This window comes from Urocampus carinirostris, chromosome 9 (assembly GCF_059441175.1).
Source record: "Urocampus carinirostris isolate Australia breed hairy pipefish chromosome 9, RoL_Ucar_1.0, whole genome shotgun sequence".
NCBI lineage: Eukaryota > Metazoa > Chordata > Actinopteri > Syngnathiformes > Syngnathidae > Urocampus > Urocampus carinirostris.
The window spans coordinates 31,225,641-31,251,303 of NC_142357.1; the positions used below are offsets into that span (position 1 = coordinate 31,225,641).

Genomic DNA, 25,663 nt, shown 5'->3' on the forward strand with positions numbered 1-25,663 from the left:
CCGGGGGTGCGGTTTAATGCGGGCTTTTACTGCCCCGGGTGGAGTTAAAGAGCCTCATGGCATGAGGAAGAAATTATCTCCTCAGTCTGTCTGCGGAACAATCAACTGGTTAACATGTAAACCAATAAAATGGCTTGCTAGGGCACTGGTGTGCTACACATAAAGTCAGTGATCAGTCAAAGACGAGACAGACTGTCTTCAAAATGCATTGAATCGGAAAATATTTGGAATATACCAATGACATAAATCGTGCAAAAAATACATTTTTCCCATTTTGTATGTTTTACAATTAGTGAATCCCTTTAAGGTTGTATGTTTCGTTCCCACACGGTTGAACTGCAATGCCCTCCACACGTCAAGCATTAGCACATTACTGTCCAAAGGGCAAAATCTAACAAGACCAGCTGTGTCTCACATCTAAAATTTCCCTCTCAAATAACTCCGCCGCTCATGTGTCACTTGCGTCCGGTGATGTAGTGCCGTCATTAGCGATGTGACAAGCTCAAGCTGGAGCAGTAAAAAAGACCGGAATAATAAAGCTAAAACTCCCACCGCGGGGTGGCTTTAAACCTACAACCGCCATTGTTTCCTTTAAGTCGTTACAAAAGCCATTTTTCATCCTTAACCGGTTGACAGAACATGAGTTACGACTTTAGTGTGCGTCAGGATGTCCGTATACCTCGGGAGAAACCTTTGCCAAAAACCATATATCCAAGCGGTGAGATGGTGAACTGAAGTGTGAAGGACGAGAAAAGCGACGAAAAAGTCCAAGCACGGAGACTGAGCAAAATTTGTCACCTGAAAACCTTGAAGCGATGAATTGATTCGAAGCTAATCGTTTATTTTCTCTCAGGTTTCTGCTTAACCTGCCAGCTTGGGTCAAAATTTAAAGCCCACAGCAGTCATATGATTTGAATTTAATCTTGGCTCTCTAACGAGGCTCGCCGAGATGAACATTGATTGTGTTCCGGTCTAACGAATCCGCTCTGTCTGAATAAAAACACATTTGTGTAGTCTTTAGATCAAGACGGAGGGATTTAGTTTTATGAACTGAAAAATATTGGCTATATAAGCCAAGCTAACAAATCATTGAACACACATTGAATCAACAGTGTCCCCTCTACATTCAAGATCAAGTCGTTCCCGGATTGTGAACGGATCTAGAATTACTTGAATCTCGAACACATTTTTCCCATAGGAAATAACTGAAAACCAATTAATCCGTTCCCGGGTTCCCGAAATCATCCATGCTAACCTTGAATAGCGATGAAAACACATCTTCCTGTTCACTAAAGACACTTTCAAATAGTAATAAAACATAAAAATACAGTAATGAGATAAATAAGACACGTAAGAAAATAATGTGAGTTTATCATACCTGTCAACCTGTATGTTTTTGCGTTTATTATGCATTTTAAGACGTGTACGACTGTCACGAAGCGTGGTGGCGTGGAAGGGGACCGGACCAGAACAGAGGCAGGAGGCATGAAGGGAGAACTCAAATGCGTTGACGATCCGTAAGTTTTATTTAATAAAATAAAAGTCGCCCAATACTCCGGGGCAAAACAGAACAATACAGAGTTCCTCCGGCACGAACTTAACGGGACATGGCATAACAGACTAAAACAGGACAAGGCATAACAGACTAAACAGGACAAGGCATAACAGACCGGGACTGTGAAGAATGAGTAGTAATGAACCCGCAACCGCAGAGCCCACCATGCAGCCTTAAATACAGACCCACCATTAGTGGAACTGCTTTCAGCTGTTGCCCAGGGGGCGGGGCAGACTGGTCACCAAGGCGACCGTGACAGAGCCCCCCTCTTAAGGGACAGCTCCCGAGGTCCCAAAAAAGAAAAAATTACAACCTCACGCCCCGGAATGGTTCGACGCTCACGATTGGGGCAACCCCGCTCCCTCCTCCGAACACGCAGGAACGGGGAGAGGCAGGCGCCATCTGCGTCGGGCGGATCGGAATCGGCGCTCGGCAGGGGGGGTCCGGCGGGCAAGCTGGACAGGGGATAACAGACAGGCAGAACCGACGAGAACAGGACAGGCAAAATCAGGGCAGAATCAGAACAGGTAAACAGGACAGGCCTCTACAGAAGAGTCACACTCAGGTCAGGCCGATGCAGAAGAGTCGCACTCTGGGGGTTCAGGTTCAGAAGAGTCAGAATCAGGGGGTTCAGGTTCAGAAGAGTCAGAATCAGGGGGTTCAGGTTCAGAAGAGTCAGACTCAGGGGGGGATCAGATTCAGAAGAGTCAGACTCAGGGGGGGATCAGATTCAGAAGAGTCAGACTCAGGGGGGGATCAGATTCAGAAGAGTCAGACTCAGGGGGGGATCAGATTCAGAACAGACAGACTCAGGGGGGGGATCAGATTCAGAACAGACAGACTCAGGGGGGGGATCAGATTCAGAACAGACAAGACAGGACAGGAAAGACTGAACAAAATCAGTACAGGGAGACTCAAGGCAGGCATGTGAGTCGAACAGGCAGGCATGTGAGTCGAACAGGCAGGCATGTGAGTCGAACAGGCAGGCATGTGAGTCGAACAGGCAGGCATGTGAGTCGAACAGGCAGGCATGTGAGTCGAACAGGCAGGCATGTGAGTCGAACAGGCAGGCATGTGAGTCGAACAGGCAGGCATGTGAGTCGAACAGGCAGGCTTGGGAGTCGAACAGGCAGGCTTGGGAGTCGAACAGGCAGGCTTGGGAGTCGAACAGGCAGGCTTGGGAGTCGAACAGGCAGGCTTGGGAGTCGAACAGGCAGGCTTGGGAGTCGAACAGGCAGGCTTGGGAGTCGGAGTCGGCCCGACGGGCAGCAGAGTCGGAGTTGGCCCGACGGGCAGCGGAGTCGGAGTCGGACTTGCACGCAGGGGAGAGGGAATAGCAGGCAATCGGCACGGGAGTCGGGCAGGCAGGCGTCAATTCTTCCTGGGACCCCATTCGAGGCACAGCAAGGGCCACGACGGGCGGGGCCGTGGTTCGAACGGGCAGGGAAGGCCAACTCAGTAGGCGCCTGCCAAACTGCGCACTCCAGCTCTCCCAAAGTCGCGCTGGGATCGTTCGCTGAGTTCAATTGTGGGCGGGTTCATTCTGTCACGAAGCGTGGTGGCGTGGAAGGGGACCGGACCAGAACAGAGGCAGGAGGCATGAAGGGAGAACTCAAATGCGTTGACGATCCGTAAGTTTTATTTAATAAAATAAAAGTCGCCCAATACTCCGGGGCAAAACAGAACAATACAGAGTTCCTCCGGCACGAACTTAACGGGACATGGCATAACAGACTAAAACAGGACAAGGCATAACAGACTAAACAGGACAAGGCATAACAGACCGGGACTGTGAAGAATGAGTAGTAATGAACCCGCAACCGCAGAGCCCACCATGCAGCCTTAAATACAGACCCACCATTAGTGGAACTGCTTTCAGCTGTTGCCCAGGGGGCGGGGCAGACTGGTCACCAAGGCGACCGTGACAACGACGTACAAGAAAATCTGTATGGAAAAACTCAAATTTGGTAATAATGGGCACCATCCGGTATACAACGACTATCACGAAACGGCAAATCAATCAAGTCAAACGAGTTCGAGTTGTGTAGTGAAAGGAAGTCCGTCTCTTTTCAGAGAAGCGGCTTTTTCGGCTCAACTCATTAAAGAGAGCCGGCTCTCAAACGGCTCACTTGCTTTGATGCATTATATTACGAATTATCATATTGTATAAAGAAGTTAAAAAAAAAGGGAGTATAAAAGAAGAAAATGAAAAAAGACAGGTTTGTGGTTATCCCTTTAATCGGTATATTACCAACAATAATTTAATCCAGAAAATGAATTCATAATTTGAATAAGAAAATGTATTATTCTACTTAATTATATTTGCATGTATTTTTTCCTTCTACAGTGAACGTCCAAGCTACTTAATTTTTGAACACTTTTTATAAGAAACCTCATTCATGTCGAGCAACTCAGTATTTTACAACCAAATGTTAATTAACAATATATATGATATAACGAAACACATGTACAATATAACATGTTAAACTACATAAATAAACACGTTTGTTGTAAGATTATTTTGTATTTTGTAAGGGAAAATACGACACTTTGTAAGGGCATGGAGCCCTGGAGCTTGACAGGAATGGGTTTATTATGAATGCTTACCACAGAAGAAGTCAGTGGTTACTAATGGAGTTGTGTGCGTGGTGGTGGAGGACTGATAGACCACAATGGACTGTTAGAGGGACACGCAGAACTGTGATGAGCTCGAGCTGGCAGTGAGCGGTCTCAAACACTCAGCCCTCTAGTGGTAGCATTTGGAAATTCTCGTTACTCTGATTTCATCTAGTAAGTAGTTTTAGCTCAAGATACATCTTGTGTGTCAAATTTTTCGTAGATAGTATAACTCGAATGAAGAGGGGGCACTGTATAACACATAGCAGGGGTCACCAACTTTTTTAAAGCTGAAAGCTATTTTTGTCAGAACCAGAACAAATGGTAGACCCAATTGCGTAACGTTTACTCACAAGTTTATTGAGATATAGAGGAAAAACACACGCCAGCGATCCGGTGCTCGCTGGACGAGGGAAGCAAGCCGCTCACGGGATCGGAGCGTGTTCGGAATGCGGAAGTGGATCTTCCGGAGCGGGAGATCGTAGCGTGGTCAAATGGAAAAAACGGGTCGTTAACCTAGACGGGAGATCAGAACTTGGTCGGTGGTCAAAAACGGGTCGATAGGCGGGAATCGAGATCAGAACGTGGTCATGGTCAGAAAAACGGTCGCAGCCGGAGACAAACAATCAGGAGCAGACGAGTGGGACACGGGTGACAAAACGGGACCGACGGGAGTCAGAGTCAAAATGCTTGCCTTGTATAAACAGGGGTTCACTGATGGCGAGTAAGAGGACGGAGCTGAAATAGGACGGGGAACTAATCAGAAAGCCAGCAGCGGCTGGCACCAAACGAGAAGGCACAGTTGAAATTAATCAGTCATCATGACATTTTTTTGTTGTTGATTAGTGCAAACGGCTACCGGTTTTATATGTATTTCTAAAATAGAAAGTTATCATATTCCTTCTATTTTTAAACTATGTACTATTACTCTATTGATATTTTTACTGATATAGGAAGAAATAACACCAATACTGATACTGGGTATGGGCAATTGCGAGTTTTTCACTATATATCTGTAGACAGGGGTCACACCAACCTATTTGAAGCTGAGAGCTACTTTCTGGAACTAAATACTGCAAATGGCTTCAAAATAACAATTTAGCATGTTATTACTATTTTATTATTGTGTTTACTAGGTTGTGATTATTCGAAGTAGGGTTAAAATAGGCTCAGTCAACCACTAAAACATTTACCTTGTCTAAAGGCACTGGTTGACTTACTTATATGAATTATAGGCTAATTATAAAAACTATGTTGCCAGTTAGAAGTCAAATTCACTAGAAAATCCCAATGACCCATTACTGGTGAGCTTTTTTCAGAACCAGTCTGTGGTGTTTTTAGGGGGCAGCTCAGTGGTAATCCCTGACATACTTTGTACTGTAAATGGTAGAATTATTTTAAAATCATAGTACCTTTCAGCTTCTCAAAAAAACTATTAGCATTAACCAAGAAAAGAAAGCTTGACATGAACTACCTACAAAAAACAAAAATCACTTGTTTATTGCAGTTAACCTGAGAAGCCTCTGTGATATCTGAAAATCTGTTAAAAAGCCCCCCATTTTTACATGCGGTTTGCCAACCACCGATCACAACAAAAGTGGACCGGAGCTCATAATGGATTGCGCCCGCAGAGGTGCTCTTCTTTTTAGGCAAAAAGAACAGGAAAAAAAAGCTACAAAGGATGACTGCCCCCTGCTCACAGCAATAGTCGACATAATACATGGGGATAATGTATCTCGACCAAAACGACAATGACACACCTCAGTGGCCCGAATTGAAAAAAAAAAGCAGTTCCTCGCTCCTGCTCTCTGCAATGGTCCACTGTGAATAATGGACTGCGGCCAAAAGCATGCATCTCAGCTTAGGCGGACCAAAACTGTGTTACTTCTCAAAAACGTCCCTTCTGCCGGTCCTCTGCTCACAGCAATATTGTCACGATTACCGATGCGATTCATCTGTGCCTGCTCAATTGGCGGCAACCACTGCGGGTTCTGATTGACTCCCTGTCACTATTTGAACCCTGTCCTGTCAATCCCCTGTGGTCAGTCCGTCTGCGAATCTCCGTGTATACTAGGCAAGCCTTTTTTGACCCTGACTCAAGCCCATCCCGTTTTTTGCTCCTGTTTGTCTCCCGCTACGACCTGTTTTGATCCCGACCACGTCTGCTCCCCCCTCCGGACTCACGACCCGTTTTTGATTCCGACCACCTCTGCTCTCCCGTCCCGCCTTCCAACTCGTTTCCGATCCCGACCATGTCTTGCTCTCCCAGTCCTGGCTACCGACCAGGTTTCCGCCCCTGACACCGCCATCGCTCGCTACGGAAAATCCACTTCCGCGTTCGGATCACAGTCCGAGTACGAGACCGACTTGCTTCCCGCATCCAGCGAACACCAGATCGTGGGCGCAGCCCTTCCTCTTTCCTTCAATAAAACTTGTGGTAAACGCTACGCAATTGGGTCCTGTTTCTGTTCTGGTCCTGACAGTAAAGCTAAATAGTGTTCCAACATCATGTAACAGGTTCCGTGTAGTCGAGCCTGTGTTAGAGTACTTTTGACGACTTTGAATTCTGAGGATTTTAGTCAACGTTTTTGTTTTGTCCCTGTACACTGTCTAATACCGATTTCTTTTTTATAAATAAATCTTATTATAAAATCTTATTCCGGGTTTGCATTTATTGAATCTGCTGCTCCAGTCACACATGGACCAAACAAAAACAAAGAAAAAACACAATATTTGTCTCGACCAGAACAGAATCAGGACCCAAATGCGTTGCGTTAACCATAAGTTTATTGATTGAGAGAGGAAGGGCAGCGCCCGTGATCCGGTGCTCGCTGGACGTGGGAAGCAAACAGCTCATGCAATCGGACCGTGATCCGAATACGCAAGTGGCTCTTCGGTAGCGAGAGATGGCGGTGTCAAGGACGGAAAGAACAGGTCGATAGCCGGGACAGGAGAGCAAAAACGTGGTCGGGATCATAAAACGAGTCGTAAGCCGTGACGGGAGACTTTCAATAAAACTTGTGGTAAACGTCACGCAAGTGGGTCCTGTTTCCGTTCTGGTCCTGACAAATATGGGTTTGGTGATAATGAATCGCGGTTGCACGAGTTCAGTTCATTTTCGGCGGAAACAGGAAAAAAAGGAAGAAGAAAAAAATCATCATAATTGGAGCATGGTTAAAATGTGTGTTAAAATCTCTAAAAACAGCATGCTAGCTCAAGCAACAGAACAAGGAGCAAGGATGCAATGTTCACTGCGCTAGCTACGACTTCACGATTGATTAGCCTTGCTTGTCTTTCATGGACGGATGAATAACTACAGTAAAACAAATGCAGGTCTCAGGACCCTCCACTGTCCTTGCCTTATGAGCGAGCTGCCAGAAGGGATCAACAATTAATAGAACCCAAATGACTCGGACCGCCGAGCGAGGCGGTCACCTGTGACTCGCCGGCGCTTTCACCTGCTCCGGAACGCGACCCGTATCCCTCCAAACGTCACCGACACGGAGAATCTCTCTCCGGTTTTCCCTCCCGGGGTTCTAGGAGGCTCTTTAAAGTGCCGCTGTCGTCCCGGATCTGCACATGGAGGACGTGATGTCGGACATGGCGACGTGGCATGATGCTAACGAAGCGCTCCGGGGAAATGATTTACTGAGACGGGGCAAGGAGAGAGGAAAGAACGCCTTACGTAAGTATCAAACGACCGCGGCTTTGAAAAGAAGGGGGGAGAAGAAAGTGAGAGGAAGCTGGTTTAAGGGGCAGTGTAGGACCGGCCTAAACCTTCATGGGGCCCTGAACAAAATTAGATTTGGGGCCCCCTATTACTTGCATCCATACCAGAACTCATTCCATGTTCTACTCCAGGGGTGGGTAACTATTTGTCAGGGGCCGCATGTGGTATGTTATACTTCTTTTTAAATAGTTTCATCAAATTGGCTTTGAAATGACCACAGTTAAAGTACAATAGTAAATTAGGCACTTCATTTGTTATTTAGTTTTGAAGTATTATTGTTACGGGGGGTTTCGTTTTTTTTTTTTGTGTTTCTGAAGTGAGATTTTTATTTAAGTAGTTTTTTTGTAGTGTTACTGTTGTTTTCTCTTTGCACTATTTTTGTAGTATTTCTGAAGTGATTTTTATGTAGTATTTCCGTAATAGTATTTCTGTAGTATTTTTGTTGTATTGTGAAAGTAGATTTTTTGTTGTTGTATATCTGTGGTATTTTCGTAGTATTTTTGGATTATTACAGTAGTTCTATATTTGAAGTATTTTTGTAGTATTACTGTCGTATTATTATTTTTTAGTATTTTTGTATTATCTCTGTTGTTTTTGTAGTATTTCCATATTAAAATGTTTGTTGGCTATCTGTGGTATTTCTGTAGTATTTTTGTAGTACTGGTTTACTGTAGTTTTTTGTAGCATTTTTGTGTTATTTTCATAGGAGAATTTTTGTAGTATCGCTATGGGTGAAATTTGCGGTATTTCTGTTGGAATCCTTGAGTAATATATTTTTGTAGTAATATTTCCCTAGTATTTTTATATTATAGTATTGGGTATTTATATTTATTTAGTATTTCAGTAAAAGTAGAAGTGATGTATTCCCAAAGCAGTATTTTATTAGTATTTTTGTAAGATTTTTGTCGTATTTCCACGGTACTATTTCTGTCATATTTCTTTAGTATTTTTGTAATATTAATGTAATTGTCTTTTTGTATATTACCGGTAAAAAATTCTGTAGCATGTTGTAATATTGTAATACTGTCACGGTTGTCATGGTGCCCAATTGGACGGGTAAATAATTTTGTAGCATGTTGTAATATTGTAATACTGTCACGGTTGCCATGGTGCCCAATTGGCCCCGTCTGTGTGGCGCCAGCTGCGGCTCATTGACAGATTGGCTTTCTGTCTATTTAAACCCAGTGCTCTCACTCTTCGTTTGTCAGTCCGCCAACGAACCTCTGCCTCGCAAGACGTGGGTTTTGACTCGGTCCTGTTTCCTGTTGGCATTTCCTGTCCGGTATTGTTCCCGTTTATTTTTGTCCTGTTTAATATCGGTACTCCAGTTTCGTTCCCGTCTATTTTTGTCCTGTTTATTATTCTCTCCAGTTTTCGTTCCTGTGTACTTTGTCTAGTTTTATTTCGATATCCTGTTTCATTATGAATCGTGTCCGTCCCGTCCTGTCCAGTATTGACCCCATCTGTCCAAAATCTGCTCGGGCAATTGGTATCGATCTCGTCAGCCTCTGGCTTCCGATCATTTCATGCCAGACTGCTGCCTAACGTGCATGACTCCCCATTTCCCGTAAAATAAAAGGCTAGTGTGAGAAACGTCACGCGTTTGGGTCCTGATCCTGTTCTGGTGCTTGACAAATACTGCAGTAGTATTTTTGTAGTAATACTATACAATGTTTTATTTTCAGAATTAAAGCAAAATAATATACGAGGTCCCTGTTTTTAAGCACTATATTTGATATTTAGTTTTGTAGTTATTGTAGTATTTTTGTTGTATTTCTGTCGAAGTATTTTTGCGTGGACACACAATGAACAACTCTTGGGGCCCCCTACCGGTAGTGAGGCCCTAAGCAGGCCCATAGCTCGCTTATGCCTTGGGCCGGCTCTGGGGCAGTGTGTAGCATTCGAACACTAGATCTCGCTTTCTAGTTTAGTTTAACAGTAAACAAGTGCTATACAAATTACAGGGAGTCAATGTGACCAATTTGGAGAATGAGTCAGACTACAAGGGTCAAAGGACTATCGGCAACCTCACACTGAAAACCACAAAAACAAAGGAGATAGTCCTGGATTTATATGCATTTCCTAAAATAACAATCATATCATGTTGTTACTATATCGTTACTATGTTACTTTTAGGTTACTACCCCATTGTAATTTCAAGAAGTAGAGTTAAAATAGGTTCAGCCACCGAAATCATGACAAGTTTGCTCTAGATGAGTCTCATATTATGTGAAATAAACGCAAGTTCCTTGACCTACAAGTATGTAATGCACTTTTATATTGTATTAATTAATAATGTACCACTAAGAGGCGCTAAATAATACACAACAACCATTTAAAGGCTACATCCATCTGCAAAGTCGACCTGTTGTCACGTCGATCACGAAAGACGCTTCTTGTTTGTCGTGCGCTAACCGCTAATAAGCGGGCCCCGTGCTAGCGCTAGCAGCCCGCTAATGCGCCTAATGATTTGCTCATCGTTCGCGCTCTACCGCGTTTGTCCTCCGGGGATTCAAATGCAATCAAACAATTTGCTATGTCTGTACTAACCCCAATTAAAAATGGATTATTCACAACTGGTGGATCATAATTGAGCTGGAGAAAGATTCATTTTTAATAACTCACGTAACACCCGGGATAAGCATAATTAGCCAGGTGCTTGTTAGTGACTTGAACCTAAGTGCGTCAGATATGAATTTTCTGGGTAAATAAATACCTAATTATACCTTTATAATCAAACATGTCAAAAATACCAGATTTATTTGTGTATAAAGCCATTAGTATGTAACACGCTCCCCTATTTTTGGATTAAAAATCGGTGTAAAATGTTTTTGAGTTCCTGATTCAATCGGGATTACGAGACAGGAAGTTTATCTTTGCTCTTGACTGGACTTTTCACATAATTTCTATTACATCCATCCATTATCTGCACCGCTTATCCTCAGTAGGGTCGCGGGGGTCTTCGGGCAGTGGGCAGGGGACACCATCAACTGGTTGCCAGCCAGTAGCGGGGCACACAAACGCAGCCAACGCACTCGTTCATTCACACTTAGGGACGATTTGGACCGGTCAATTAACCCGACATGCATGTTTTTAGAATGTGGGAGGAAACCGGAGTGCCCGGAGGAAACCTACAGTAGCACGGGGAGAACATGCAAAATCCGCACATGAGGATTTGATCCCATGACCTCAGAACTGTGCCGTGGATGCGCTAACCACTCAGTGCCGCCCATGATTTCTATTATTACCTATATATTTTTTATTTTTATTTTTTTATATATTTTTTATTTTGTTTTAAGTTTTTCCTTTCCTTAATGTAGGTTTCAGATCAGGGGATGTTGTGATGGTGGTGTTTGCATCCCTTTGAGACACTTTGCGAGTAAAGGCTATACAAATGGATGTAAATTTATTTGATTTCTCTTTTCCTTGTCTCAAACTAAGTAGATGAGTGACAAACATGTTGAATGCTTGTGACCACGGATCCCTTGACCGCCAGGGTTGTAGGGGCAACACTTCCTGTGGTGTGTCTTGGGCAGGTACAGCCTGGCAGGGCCGAATCCTTTCCAGGTCGTTTTTGGGTTTAGGGGTTGCTTCTCTATATAAAACAGAGGTTTCCATGGTTGCCAGTAGCAGGAGAAACATCCTGATGTGACTGAGTTACAGCACCTTCATCATCTGGTTGCCGTTGTTTTTCGGTGTACAGTGTCATCTTGCTCTTTGGAGATGAATTGGACCTCAGCGATGACGGGCAGCGGAGTTTGTGTGAAAATACTGATATTAGATCCAAAATCACTGGGGAAAAACTATTTTGTTCCGAAATTTTGAGTATCACACCGTACAATGCACATTGCATCACTTGTGACTTTCATTATTTTGTTTAAAAATGAACGTTTGTAATCACGAATAAGATCACCGACAAGAAGAGCTCTAGGAGCAAGCGATCTAATATTTAAAAGACTCAATTTTAGCTTAGCTGAATCGTTTAACTTAGCTGAAGTCTTTGTAGAGATCCTCACAAGATTTCGCCGTTCGGGCGTGTTGAGTCTCAGGCGTCGGTTGACAGGCAAGATCGATGAAGAAATATTGGTGGAATTAGGCACAATGCCATCATCTTCGTGTCCTTCTCTGCCGTTTCGCTGATGTAGCTCCCTTAGCTTAGCACAGTTGCCCGAGCGACAGCCCCGCTTTTGTTTACGATCCCTACGCCGTCTCCGTCGCTTCGAAATTGGGTTGGCCATCCACGGAGATCCCGAATCTCTTTGTATCTCTTTCGGTATATCAAAGGTGATATAAAAAGTGCCCGAAAAGTAGAAATTTAGACGCAGACCCAATTGTATAAGTTCCTCCCAACTATATGTATTATTGGCCACACATGTGTCCAGAAAAGAAAGCAAAAAAGACAAGAGAACGGTAATAAATAGAGAATTAGCTGAAGAGCTGTGAGCCGCTGCGTCCTTGCGCGCCGCCATGATCTTCAAAAAATAATGGATGGATGGATATTTTAGAAGGCATCTTAAGATGTCTAAAATACATGTTAAAAGTGTCTTAATTTGGATGAAAAGTAAAACGTGAAAATCGTCTGTGTACTGCAACTGTCATGACCAGAAGGGAATCAGGACCTAAATGCGTAGCGTTAACCACAAGTTTATTGATAGAAAGAGGAAGGGCAGCGCCCGTGATCCAGTGCTCGCTGGATGCGGGAAGCAAGCTGCTCATGCAATCGGATCGTGATCCGAACTCGGAAGTTGATCTTCCGTAGCGGGAGATGGCACTGTCAAGGACGGAAAACAGTGGTTGGGATCAAAAACGGGTCGTAAGCCGGGACGGGAGAGCAGACGTGGTCGGAATCAAACACAGGTCTTAGCTGGAGACAAACGGGGAAATCTGGAACGGACAGGTGGAAAAACGGGTGCAAGAACGGGCAGGCAGGCGTCAGGGTCAAAATGCTTCCCTTGTAACAACAGAGGTTTGCTGATGGACCGACAACCGGAGAGTGACAGGACTGGGCTAAAAAAAGGACAGGGAACCAATCAGGTAGCCCGCAGCGGCTGGCGCCAAATGAGCAGGCACAAGTGAAACTTAAATAATTAAAGCATTCGTGGATAGTGCTTTCTTGTATTATACTTTGTAATCATGCCAGTAAAATGATTCTCACTGTATGAACAACAAGGAATGGATGTAATATTGCGTAGTACAGTAATATTATCAATTGTTTACCTAGTGGCCATCATAGACTTTCTGGACTAGTTTACAGGCTGGGGGTGTCGTTGGTGTCATGCTCTTTCCGGACATTTTCAACATCTTACCTAGTGTTTACTATTCTGTGTACAGTAATGCTAATTGTGATTCACCCTGGTCAATCCTGGAAGGTGGATTTCCACATATGAGGTCCTTTCTCAAGGTTTCTCTTTTCTCCTCACACTGAGGTTTTTGAGTTGTTCCTTGCCCGCATGCTGGTTTAAGATCAGGTAATTGTGTCATTGTAATCCTGTGCAGTCCTTTGAGACATTTTTGTGATTAGGGGCTATACAAATAAACATGACTTGCTAAAAAAAGAGTAAAGTAGTCTCACCATAACACCAAGTGTTTCCAAAAGCTTTCAAAAAGTTAATCTGTGCTTTTTCTCACAGCAACTGTTTAAACACTACACACTCACTCTTTAAAACTACAATAATAAAAAGTTATGTGATTCATTGCAGTTCTTAACAACAGAAAACCACAATAACAAAATAAAATTTACAACATTTAATCGAATACTAAAGTTATCTTGCATAACTTTCCTGCAGTATGCTGATGAAAGATAAAAACCGCTCAAATCAAATTGCATGCTAATCATGGATTATATACACACATGTATGTGCTTCCATCCAAAAACTGAAAGTATGCCAGGGAGCCAGGACCACACTTCTTTGCAAGTTGCCGACATAATGAAGCGCAGTTTTCACAAACAGCTCGAAGCAAACAAAGTGTCTCGGCGCTCGCCTTGCTTGTTGCAATTTTCAACAATTACACTGGCAGAACATTTGTATAATCACCTCCATGTCATGTGTTTTATAAATAGATATGTTAGGCTTCCCAAAATTGTCATTTTTTTTTCAAAAAGACAAGCAGGGATTTTAACTGCAGTGTACCAGATGATGACACAACAGCACAAATGCTCAGCGAAAGAAATGGTTTGGCAAGCGTTGCTTTAATTTGCCATGATTTCTAGGCTGTTGGTTCGGGCTTATCGTTTCCATTTGGTAAATGGCTTTTTGTGGTGTAGATTTGATCTCGTGTGAGAAAGTACGACAAAAATGTTTGCCTGTGATTCTCGGTGTGGATGCTTGAAAAATTCAAATAAATTATCTTTTTCACACCATATATAATATATATATATATATATATATATATATATATATATATATATATATATATATATATATATATAGGGAGTTAGGACAGGGCAGACAGAGACAAAGAACATAGAGAGACAGAGGGTGAGAGGAGGGAAAGAGAGATGATATGAAATAGAGACATGAGAAAAGGGGAGTGTCAGGACCAGAACGGACACAGGACCCACTAGCGTAACGTTTCTCACAAGTTTTTTAGAAGAAAGGGAAAGGGTTGGGCCCACGATCCGGGGAATGCTGGACGCGGGAAGCACATCGCTCTGAACGCGGCAAGCGATGGCGTGTCGGGAACGGAAAAAAACGGGTCAGTAGCCGGGATAGAAGAACAAAAACGGGATCGGAAACAAGTCTAAAGCCAGGAGAGGAGAGTAGATGTGGTCGAGATCAAAAACGGATCGTTATTCGGGACAGGAGAACAGACGTGGTCAAGATCAAAACAGATTGTAGCGGGGGACAAACAGGAGCAAAAAACGGGACAGGTGAAAAAGGGCTTGCCATGTAAAAACAGATTTGCAGACGGGCCGACAAAAGGGGAGTGACAGGACAATACTGACAGGGAGCCAATCCGTCAACAAGCTGCAGCTGGTGCCACATGGCGGGGCCAATTGGGTGCCATGGCAACTGTGAAAGATAGAGAGAGGGCATGAAACAGGAAGTTATAGAGGGGAAAAGTAGATTAATGGGGATAGAGAGAAGGCGAGAGAGAGAAAAAAAGGGAAAGAGGTAGAAGGACAGATGGGGACAAGAAAAGAGAAAAACAGAGAGAGACATGAGAGAGAGAAGGACAAGTAAAAAGAACGAAGAGAGAGAAAGAATGCGATGGGGAGAAAAAGAGAGGGAGAGAAAGACAGACAGACAGACAGAAGGAGGGGATAAAAAATGGACAGAGAGAGCGAGGGGGAGAAAGAGAGAAGGAAACACAGATAGAGAAATAGAAGAGAGAGGTGTGAGGCAAAAACGAGAGAAAGAGACAGGGTCAGATAGAGAGTGAGACAGGAAGAGAGACAGAAATAAATAGCGAGAGAAAGACAAAGAAAAGAAGAACAGAAAGAGTGATAGATCGAGAGAAAAGGGAACAGAATAAAAGAAAGAGAGAGAGAGAGTTGGAAAAAGAGACAAAGAGACAGAGAGAAAGAGAGAGAGAGCGAGCATGTTATCTTTACCATTGGCTGTAACATAATTTAAATTTTTTTGTTCATACAGTGATTTCATGTGCTATGAAAGATTCTTGGAGGACTTCAAATTCCAGTACATGGATCTTGGTGCAAAGCTAATCCGGCAGTGTATGTTGTGCACATGAGGTCATTCTCATTTCCACAAACTGATTACTTGAGCTATCTCCTTCTCTCTCCATCCCTGCTGTCATTTCCCCTCTCCGTTCTCTCTCTCCTTTTTCCGGTGGTGGGGTCACAGGCGCCGTTCTCTCCACTGGAGCCCGAGTGACGAATGGCGACACGGCACTGCCACTAGGCTGCAGCGTAAACAGTAAACAGAGCGTGGGCGTACCACAAAAGCCGTGTCATGAGCAAAGACGAGAAACAACTAGCCGGCGCAATCAAGCGGCCTGTCGCAAAGGACAAACTTTAAAGGTCAAAATATGTTGTTTTCATTTACCATATTTATTTATATTTCCTTCTTTGTTACTAACCTTTTTTTGGGACGTATTATTATGGGAAGAATAAGGAAATAAAACTTTAATAATAACAATAAAATGAAATGTGGTCCCTTTTCAAAAGTGCAGACTGACTTGTTATTATTATTTTGCCACGGCACAGGCCCGTGACCCAAATAATTTACAATGACAAGTGTTCCACTGTACCTTTGAACCTTTTGTCACAAGCCAGGAACGGAGACAGGACCCAATAGCATTCGTTTTACTCAGTTTTTATCAACAAAGAGAGCAGTGCTTGCATCCACGATCCGATGATAGTCGGTCACGGGTAGCTGATGGCAGGAACGCAGAAGTGGCACTTCCGTGTCGAGCGAGGGTAGTCGTTGAAAGCGAGAAAACAGGTCGAGAAAAAGGTCAGCAACAGGTATCAGGCAGGAAACAGGGCAAAACGGGTCTATGGCCAGGACGGAGGAGCAAAAGCAGAAACGGGTCCAAAAAAGGTCAGCAACAGGTATCAGGCAGGAAAACAGGGCAGGATAATGTCAGAGAGTACAAAAGCTTGCCTGGCTGAGAGCATAGGTTTGCAGACGGTCTGACGGCTTCCTTTTAGAAGACGGGAGTTTAAAAAGAGTCCATCAGGCAATCAGGTACCGTGGCTGTTGGTGCCAACGGGGCAGCTGCAGGTGCCCCGAATCAGTAATCATAACACCTTTAATATGTAACAAAAGCAAAAGACGGAACATTATTGCAACAAAGTATGTTTTTTGACAAAAACTGAAAGTTACGAGTGGTTACAATGCGTACTGTACGATGTTGTACTCAAAATTTCGCCGAAAAATATTTTTTCCCTTGTGATTTAGGATCTAGTATTATCATTGTCACATGCTCTGGCCCGCCAATCACGTGGTTCGGTTCATCTCTGAAGAGCTGGATGACGCTTTACACTGAAAAACAAGGGGAAACAGATGAAGAAGGTGCTGTATCTGAGTCCAATCAGAAAACTTCTCCTTCTACTCGTAACCATGGAAACACGTTCTGTTTCACGCAAGGGAGAAAACCCCTACCCCGAAAAATGGCCTGGAAAGGGTCGAGTGCTGCCAGGCTGCACTTGCCCAAGATACACCAAAGAAAGTGGTGTCCCTACAATCCTGGCGGTTAAGGGATCCGTGAACTGTGAATGTATTCGATTATAACGCATATTTTTTTTACCTTCAAAATACAGTTACTCAAAGTTTCGGTGCGCATTATACACAAGGTCTTACGGTTTATCACCATAACTTTTTGCCTACCACAATCACAAAACATTTAATGCACAAATGGTAAATGGTCTGCATTTATATAGCGCTTTTCAGGTCAATGAAGACCTCCCAAAGTGCTTTACAATGTGCTTCACACACACACTCACACACCAATAGCGGCCATGCAGCCATGCAAGGTGCCTACCTGCTTATCGGGGGCATTAGGGATTCAGTGTCTTGCCCAAGGACACTTCGACATATAACACGGAGGAGCCGGGAATCGAACCTGCGACCTCTTGATCCCAAGACGAGCGCTACAATCTATTTCAGGTAACAATATCCAAACCACTTGCGCGGCGGTTTTACAATAGTTACGGTAATTTCCGATGGCTCGTGCTCAGAGGCGAGGCACCTCTTCATACCTTTCCTCACTTTGCCTGGCTGACACGAGTCTTTCGGTCATTTCTATCAAAAGTAATGATTTTTTTTAAATAATTGCGAAAAATGGTTTGCACGTGTGTCATGAGATCGAACCTCCTGTGTGGAGTTTGCATGTTCTCCCCGTGCTTGCGTGGGTTTACTCCCACATTCCAAAAATATGCATGTTATGTTATTTGGCCCGTCCAAATTGTCCCCAGGTGTCCCCTGCCCACTGCCCGAAGATAGCTGGGATCGGCTCCAGCACCCCCACGACCCTACTGATGATAAGCGATGCAGATAATGGATGGATTGATGAATTGCAAACCCAATGCTATGAGTTTGTGCAGCTTGGTGAGTATGTCTATGTGTAAAACAGCTTTCACTCCACTGTTAAACTAAACCAGTTAACACATTCAATGCCAAACATGAAAATATTTTTCCAATTGTTTGTGAATAAATGTGTTGTGTTTAGAAAAGAGCCTTTGTCTTCCTTTACTGTAGTATAATAAGTTGGTTGGGTTATTAATGTAGGCTTAATGATAAAACATGATACTGAAAATGAAAGCTAGAAATTTTGACAGACATTCTTTTATTTTCCGGCCCGCCTCAGAGTAGAAATTCTGGATCGAGCCCGAGAGCCAAACTAAGTTTGACATCCCTGATCTCGAGTTATAGCTAGACGGCAACTCAGGCTGTGAAGAAGAAGCGTCCTGTCTATGATGCCTCTTTCAAGTTCAAAGTTGCTGATCATGCAGAAGATTACAGTATTCGAGCAACAAGCCAAAAACGTCACTGTGCCAGAGACTAATGTTAAAGAACGGAAAAAAACAAAAAGTCGTCCTGAAAGATCTGTACAACTAAAAAAGCACGACAGGGAACACCGTGTGTCATGAACCGGACCGGAGGAGAACCCAAATGCATGACGTTTCTCACACATGCCTTTTATTATACGGGAAATGGGGAGTCATGCACGTTAGGCAGCAGTCGGGCGTGGAATGACAGGAAGCCAGAGGCTGACGAGATCGATACCAATTGCCGGAGCAGATATCGGACAGATGGGGTCGATACCGGACAGGATGGGACGGACAGGATTGATATCGAAACAGGATATCGAAATTAAACAGGACAAACTAGACAGGAACGAAAACTGGAGATAATAATAAACAGGACAAAAATTGACAGGAACGTGACCGGACAGGAAACACAGGCAGGAAACCGGACAAAGTCAAAACCCACATCTTGCGGGGCAGAGGTTCGTTGACGGACTGAGAAAGGGAGAATGAGAGCACTGAGCTTAGATAGAAGGAAAGCCAATCTGTCAACGAGCCACAGCTGGCGCCACACGGGCGGGGCCAATTGGGCGCTATGGCAACCGTGACATCCTGAAAGATAGATAAAACCAAAAAAGCATGGCGAGGGAAATAACGCTTTGGTGTATCTGATGATGAATTTGACTTTGAAGGACATTAATCCATAGATTATAAAAATTGTGAGAAACAAAAGAGATAAAACGATTATTAGTGAAAGAGGGGGAAAGAAAGAAAGAGAAGGAAATAAATCCAAAGAGAAATAGTAAGAGAGAAGGAGGGAAAAGAAAAGGAGAGAGAGAAGGGGAAAGCAAGAGAGAGAAAAGGAAAAAAAGGAAGAGAGAGCAAAAGAAGGTAAATAGACACAGAGAGAGAAAGATACACGGAGGAACAAAGAAAGAGAAAAAGAGAAACGGAGAGAGTGAAAGAGAGAGAGACAGAGGGTAAGAGAAAAGAGGAGGAAGAGAGAGAGAATGAGAGACAAAGAGGGAGAGACAAAGAGATTCTAGTACAACATTTGTGAGAGGCACCTGGCTTTGTCTCGCAGGCCGGATTCAATCCCTTCGCGGGTCTGATCTGGCCCGCGTGCCCACTGTTTGACACCCCTGATATAGAGGGCAGCACGGGAGGGCAGCACGGCAGGGCAGTGGTTAGTGCGTGTGTGGCACAGTTCTGATGACATGGGATCGAACCTTCCTGCGTGGAGTTTGCATGTTCTCCCCGTGCTTGCGTGGGTTTCCTCCGGGCACTCCTGTTTCCTTCCACATTCCCAAAAATGCATGTCAGGTTAATTGGCAGATCAAAATTGTCCCTTGGTGTGAATGAGCGAGAGAATTGTCTGTCTCTAGGTGCCCTGCGACTGGCCAGCAACCAGTTCAGGGTGTCCCCTGCCCATTGCCTGAAGATAGCTGGGATGCGCTCCAGCACCCCCGCGATCCTACTGAGGATAAGCGGTGCAGATAATGGATGGATGGATGGGCACCATATAGAGTATGATAGTTTTTTTCCAGGGGTCACCAATGTGGTGCTTGCAAGCACCAGTAGCCCCATAAAAGCACCTGAATAACCCACAGACTATTCCTGAATGTAGCTCACTGGTGATGGTTATTGTGATTTCCGATGAAATCTGATTTCTAACTAGCAAATAACTCATTTCCATGATCAGTGTCCTTAAATACAAGATAAATGCTTCCAAAATCAGCCTGTAATTTACAAATGCGAATGAAATGCCCTTAGTGGTTGACTGTGCCTATTTAAACCCTACGTCTAATGATTAAAATTTGATAATAACATGTGGTCATAAAGTGATAATTTATTTTTACCAAACTAGTAGTTTTTCACGCTAATCAATAATAAATATGTAGCTCCCTACCAGGGTTGGGTAGGGTTACTTTAACTTGATTACTTTCAATTACTTTTGGATTACTCCAATACCAAATATCCTAATAAAAGACAAAAGAAATTAAATATAAATACAATTACCAAATTTTGTGCAAGCTTGGGGAGTAACGGAATACATGGAACGGCAAAAATCATGTCGGCAAGCTGTTTGGATTGATTTTCATTTTGTTTCTGTCGCATTTTATGTTAGTTTTGCCGGAGATCCAAGAGATCAAAGCCAGGAGAGAAAGCTTACCACGTGTTGTGAGTCATCATTTTATTCATATTTAGTTTATTTTGTCTTTTATTAGCATATTTGGTATTGGAGTAATCCAAAAGTAATTGGAAGTAATCAAGTTAAAGTAACACTACCCAACCCCGCTCCCTACTTTAAAAAGGTGACTCAAAGTTTAGCCTTTGTCTGGAATCTAAAATGTCTGATGAGAGACCAAAGAGAGGTTTAATGCACTTTAATAAAATAGGAAATGAAGGAACGTTTCTGATGCTTGATGAGTCAATATTACAACTTTGACCTTTATTTTTTTCTGGTATGAAAGTGCCGACTGCTGGTGTGTGTCTGCTTCCGTTAAATCAACGTTCACAGCATACGTGTAGCATGTCCCAGACTTTCTTACGCAAAGGAAATTAAGACGCTCTCAAAAGTCGCATGCATTTAATAGTACAAACGGAAAACTGGAGATGACATCATTTTTCAATTACTTGAAAATGCTTGGAATGCAGATGAGAGACATCTTTCCAAAGAATGCAGGGAAAAGAAATGCGAAACTCATTAAGCCAAGTCAGGTCAAGTCATGTTTATTTGTATAGTTAATCACAAGAGGTCTTAAAGGGCTGCACAGACCACAGACTTTTGCAAACTACAGACTATTATTACACCATTCCCTGATCTAAAACCTACATGGGGGCAAGGAAAAACTCAAAAACCTCAAAATGAAGAAAACCTTGAGAAGGGGCCGCACATGAGGTCATCCCCCTTCCAGGATGACCAAGCCAAAATGAATATTGCAAAACACAGACATGTAAAGGTCATTCATAAGCTATAGTACAGTGGTTTGCAAAACTATTTGGCCCCCTTGAACTTTGCGGCCCTTTGCCACATTTCAGACTTCAAACATAAAGATACAAAACTGTAATTTCTTATGAAGCTTGTAGCGCCACCTTTTACTGCGATTACAGCTGCAAGTCGCTTGGGGTATGTCTCTATCAGTTTTGCACATCGAGAAAATGATATTTTTGCCCATTCCTCCTTGCAAAACAGCTCAAGCTCAGTGAGGTTGGATGGAAAGCGTTTGTGAATAGCAGTTTTCAGTTCTTTGCAGAGATTCTCAATTGGATTGAGGTTTGGACTTTGACTTGGCCATTCTAACACCTTGATATGTTTTTTTGGTCCAGAGTGATCGTGGGCCTCTTGGCTGAATCTCTGATCAGTTTTCTCCTTGTATAGTTTAGGGGGAAGGCCCGATCTTGGTAGATTTGCAGTGGTCTAATACTCCTTTCGTTTCAATATCATTACTTGCACAGTTCTCCTTGGGATGTTTAAAGCTGGGGAAATCTTTTTGTATCCAAATCCAGCTTAAAACCTATCCACAACAGTATCTTGGACCTGCCTAGTGTGTTCCTCGTTCTTCATGATTCTCTCTGCTCTTTAAACAGACGTCTGATACTGTCACAGTGCAGGTGCATTTATACAGAGACTTGATTACACACAGGTGGATTCCATTTATCATCGTTAGTCATTTAGATCAACATTGAATCATTCTGAGATCCTCACTTCTGGACAGAGTTTGCTGCACTGTAAGTAAAGGGGCTGAATAATTTTGCACATCCACTTTTTTGTTTTTTATTTGTTAAAAAGGTTTAAAATATCCAATAAAGTGTGTTCCACTTCGTGATTGTGTCCCACTTATTGTTGATGCTTCAAAAGAAATTACAGTTTTATATCTTTATGTTTGAAGTCTGAAATGTGGCAAAAGGTCACAAGTAGTTTCGCAAACCACTGTCTATAAGTGTGTTTTAAGCCTAGATTTAAACAGTTCCACTGAGGTTGCAGATCGAATCTCAGAGGAAAGAGCATTCCACAGCACCGGTTCCCAAATAAGTCTTGTTCCGGATCTGTTTCTGGGTAGCTACTGGAAGCTACATGTCAAGAAAAAGTACATACAGTATATCAGAAAAGTGATTAGAAGTTTAGACAATAGCCGCCAGATGCGCTTTGAAGCCCCTGCTGCGTTTAGCCCAAAAGAAAAACGAGAGCAGAGGAGCACTTAGCGTCCCACTGCTGAGTGAAGCTGAACAAACATCCCCAGCCGAGCTGCAGAGACAGTCGCAAAGCATGAAGGAAAGAGAAGGAAATTGCAGAAAGATTGGGACAAGGTCTCGCAAATTTCCATGCAGGCATGAGAAATCATTAAAAGGGATCATTTCTTTAGAATATATCTTATTAGTCTACATAAGGGTTGCCCCAAAAGTGGGTCACGGACCTGTTTTCTGTGGGTCGCTTTTTCTTGGCTGCTAAAAAGAAGAAAAAACAGAGGGGCGGTTACAGTACTTAACAGCAGATGGCGATAATTCCATGCCCGATCTCTTACCTGTTTCGTCAATCGGTAGCAGAAGTCAATGGAAGGAGACCAGAGGAAGGCCGCGATTGACGTGGATGGATAGTGTTATGAGTGCACTGCAGGAAAGAGGTCTAAATATTATGGAAGCTAGAGCTCTTGTTGGTGATAGGAATGAGTAGAGATGGAAAGTGGGATGTTTGGACGCGTTTTAAGGGGTGGGTAGGGCACCCATATGCTGCAGCAGGGGTAAACCAGTGAAAGCTGTCGGGCTCTGCTGTTGAACAGAAGAGTGTGTTGTGTCACCCTGACCCAAGTGACATGGCCGCTTTCTTGTGTCCCGTTTGATCTGGAGGGACGAAAGCATGACAGACTTGTTTGGGCGTTTTGGCATTTGGGTTGGCCATGTTGTGTTTGTTTTTTGCTACTTTTTCCCTTTTTTTAATTTTCTTTATTTTTTTATGTGTTTGTCTTGCTGTCGGTCACCTCTCTGGAGGGATATGACCAGGGTAGATAGATAGATAGATAGATAAATAGTCAATTGGTGCGTTGGAGAGGGACCACATCTCATTTTATTCTGATTGTGTTGGTTTCATTACCAATTTCTGCCCATAATAACGGGTGCCATGAAAGTCAGTGATAGGGGAAGGAAAATTGCTGGGTCAAAGACCTGTTTTCTAGGGGTCACAGGCCTTTTCCTTGGCAAAATAATGTTAGGAAGAAGAAAAAAATAGAGGGTCAGTTACACTACTTAACAGCAAATGGCGATAATGCAATGCTCAATCTTTTTTACCTGTTCAGTCAATCAGCGTTTTAGAAGAAGAATAGAAGAATATACCTTTATTGAGATTGTTACATATTGTGACAACGAAATTGGACGTGGCACTCTAGTATCACATTTAACAGTGAGGATAAAAGAAAACAAAGAAAATAAAGGAACAAAGAAGATAAGGTTATAATTTACACAATATTTTACTAGGGGCACCACATCTCATTTTATTTTGATTGTGTCTGTTTTATTATCAATTACTGCCCATAATGATGGGTGCCATGAAAGTCAGTGATAATTGAAGGAAAAGTGGAAAACAGTGACAATAAAGATCAGGTCCAAGAAGGAAACAGTTGCAAAATATGAATAGGTTGTATTAGGGTGGAATGGTGGGTCTTGAAGTCAGATAAGTTGCTTTAGAGGACAGTGGCATGCTTGATGATATTTTAGCATAATATTTTTCTTTCATTCCTTTAATATTATGTATTACTATTTTGCATATAATCATAAACATATTTCCAAGTTCCTTTCCAGCTCTTTCATGCATTAAATTGCGGACTGAACGTTTCAATTCTCAGCAGTTTTTTGAGAGAGAATCTTATAATTGTGAAAAAAAAGACTGGAATGCTAATTTACCTTCGATTTGCTTTAGAATGCAAAAGCCCTAAACATCCCTAGGAAAGGATATGGGCACTATTTACTCACTTTTTTTCCGGCTTACTTTTACGACTAGCGAGTTGGCTCCGGGTGTGGGCAAATGATATTTGAAGCCATGAATCACGGACGGGCAGAGAAAAAGACACGATAAGAGGTCTCGAATAACGCGAGGAGAGGGAAGATGCGGCGTCCCCAGATGGGCCAAGAATAGAAACACCTCAAACATTCATTGTTGCGGGAAGATGGTGCCCCGGCCTGGCGTTTGTGCCGCTTTTTTGCTTCCTCGGGAGCAGGAAAGGCAGTCGACTCCATTTCTGCTATTTTGGGGAGATAGATCTTAAAAAAGAAGGCAAGTGGGAACCCTTGGGGTCGGCAACCTAAAATGTTGAAAGAGCCATATTGGACCACAAAAACGAAAAACAAAATTTGTCTAAAGCCGCAACAAATTACAAGCCTTATATAAGCCTTATAATGAATGCAACACGTGCCATGTGTATCTGCATTGGCTATATTAGCCTACATGCTTGGGGAGTGACGGAGTAATGTAACTATGTTTTATAATCAGGATACAAAAAGTAATTGTATTCCGTTACTTCTATAAAGAAAATGAAATTACAGGTATATTTTGTAAAAGTAAGGATTACTTTGCAGGATTACAATTCTATTAAAAGCATTCTTCTTATTTTTTGAAATTTTTATTTTATATTTCATATCATACTTTTAGTATTTTATATTTTATTTTTATTGTGTGTTAATGCAACATTCATTGCAGCCTGGTCATCCTGGAAGGGGGATTACCTTATGTGCGGTCCCTTCTCAAGGATTTCATTTTTCTAATGCTGAGGTCTTTGAGTTTTTCCTTGCCCTCATTGTCATGATTTGTCAATTGCCCTCACCTGCGCTCACTCTTTCAGCCCCAGCTGCCACTCGTTCCCCTGATTAGCCCTCCTTCTATTTAAGTCATTCTCGTCCACTCCTTGTCAGTCCATCAGCTAATCTCGGCGCATGCAAGGCAAGGACTTATGACTCTGAATCCCGTTTGGATCCCGACCTGTTTCCTGTATCGACCCCCGATCCAAGCTCCGTTCTCCTACCCGTAGCCTGCCTGATTCTGTTTCCTGTATTGATCCCCAATCCCTGGTTCTCCGCTCTGCCTGACTTGCTTCCGATCGCCGACCAGGCTCCGTTCTCCCGTCCTGACTGCCCGGATTGTTCTGTTCTCCAATCACGCTCCGTCTCCTGTCCCGGCTGATTTGTTCAGATCTCGGACCTAGGCTTAAAACACATTTATATTCTATAGATTATGAATGACCTTTACATGTCTGTGCTTTGCAACATCCATTTTGGCCTGGTCATCCTGGAAGGGGGATTACCTCATGTGTGGTCCCTTCTCAAGGTTTCATCATTTTCC

The 25,663-nt window shown here is 43.1% G+C and overlaps 1 protein-coding gene across 3 annotated transcripts in view; it reads left to right on the forward strand.

Moving 5' to 3' along the window:
- LOC148360062 (D(1) dopamine receptor-like) overlaps window positions 1-15,956 on the forward strand; it is a 35,098-nt gene extending 19,142 nt beyond the window's left edge. Inside the window, exons 2-4 of one of the 3 annotated variants that reach the window (XR_015851281.1) lie at window positions 7,505-7,856; window positions 15,497-15,576; window positions 15,707-15,956. The gene's annotated coding sequence lies outside the window, so the exon portion shown is untranslated. The remainder of the gene's footprint in view (window positions 1-7,504; window positions 7,857-15,496; window positions 15,577-15,706) is intronic. The other 2 variants (XR_015851282.1, XR_015851280.1) reach the window with 2 other exon arrangements.
- Window positions 15,957-25,663: the final 9,707 nt, after the last annotated feature.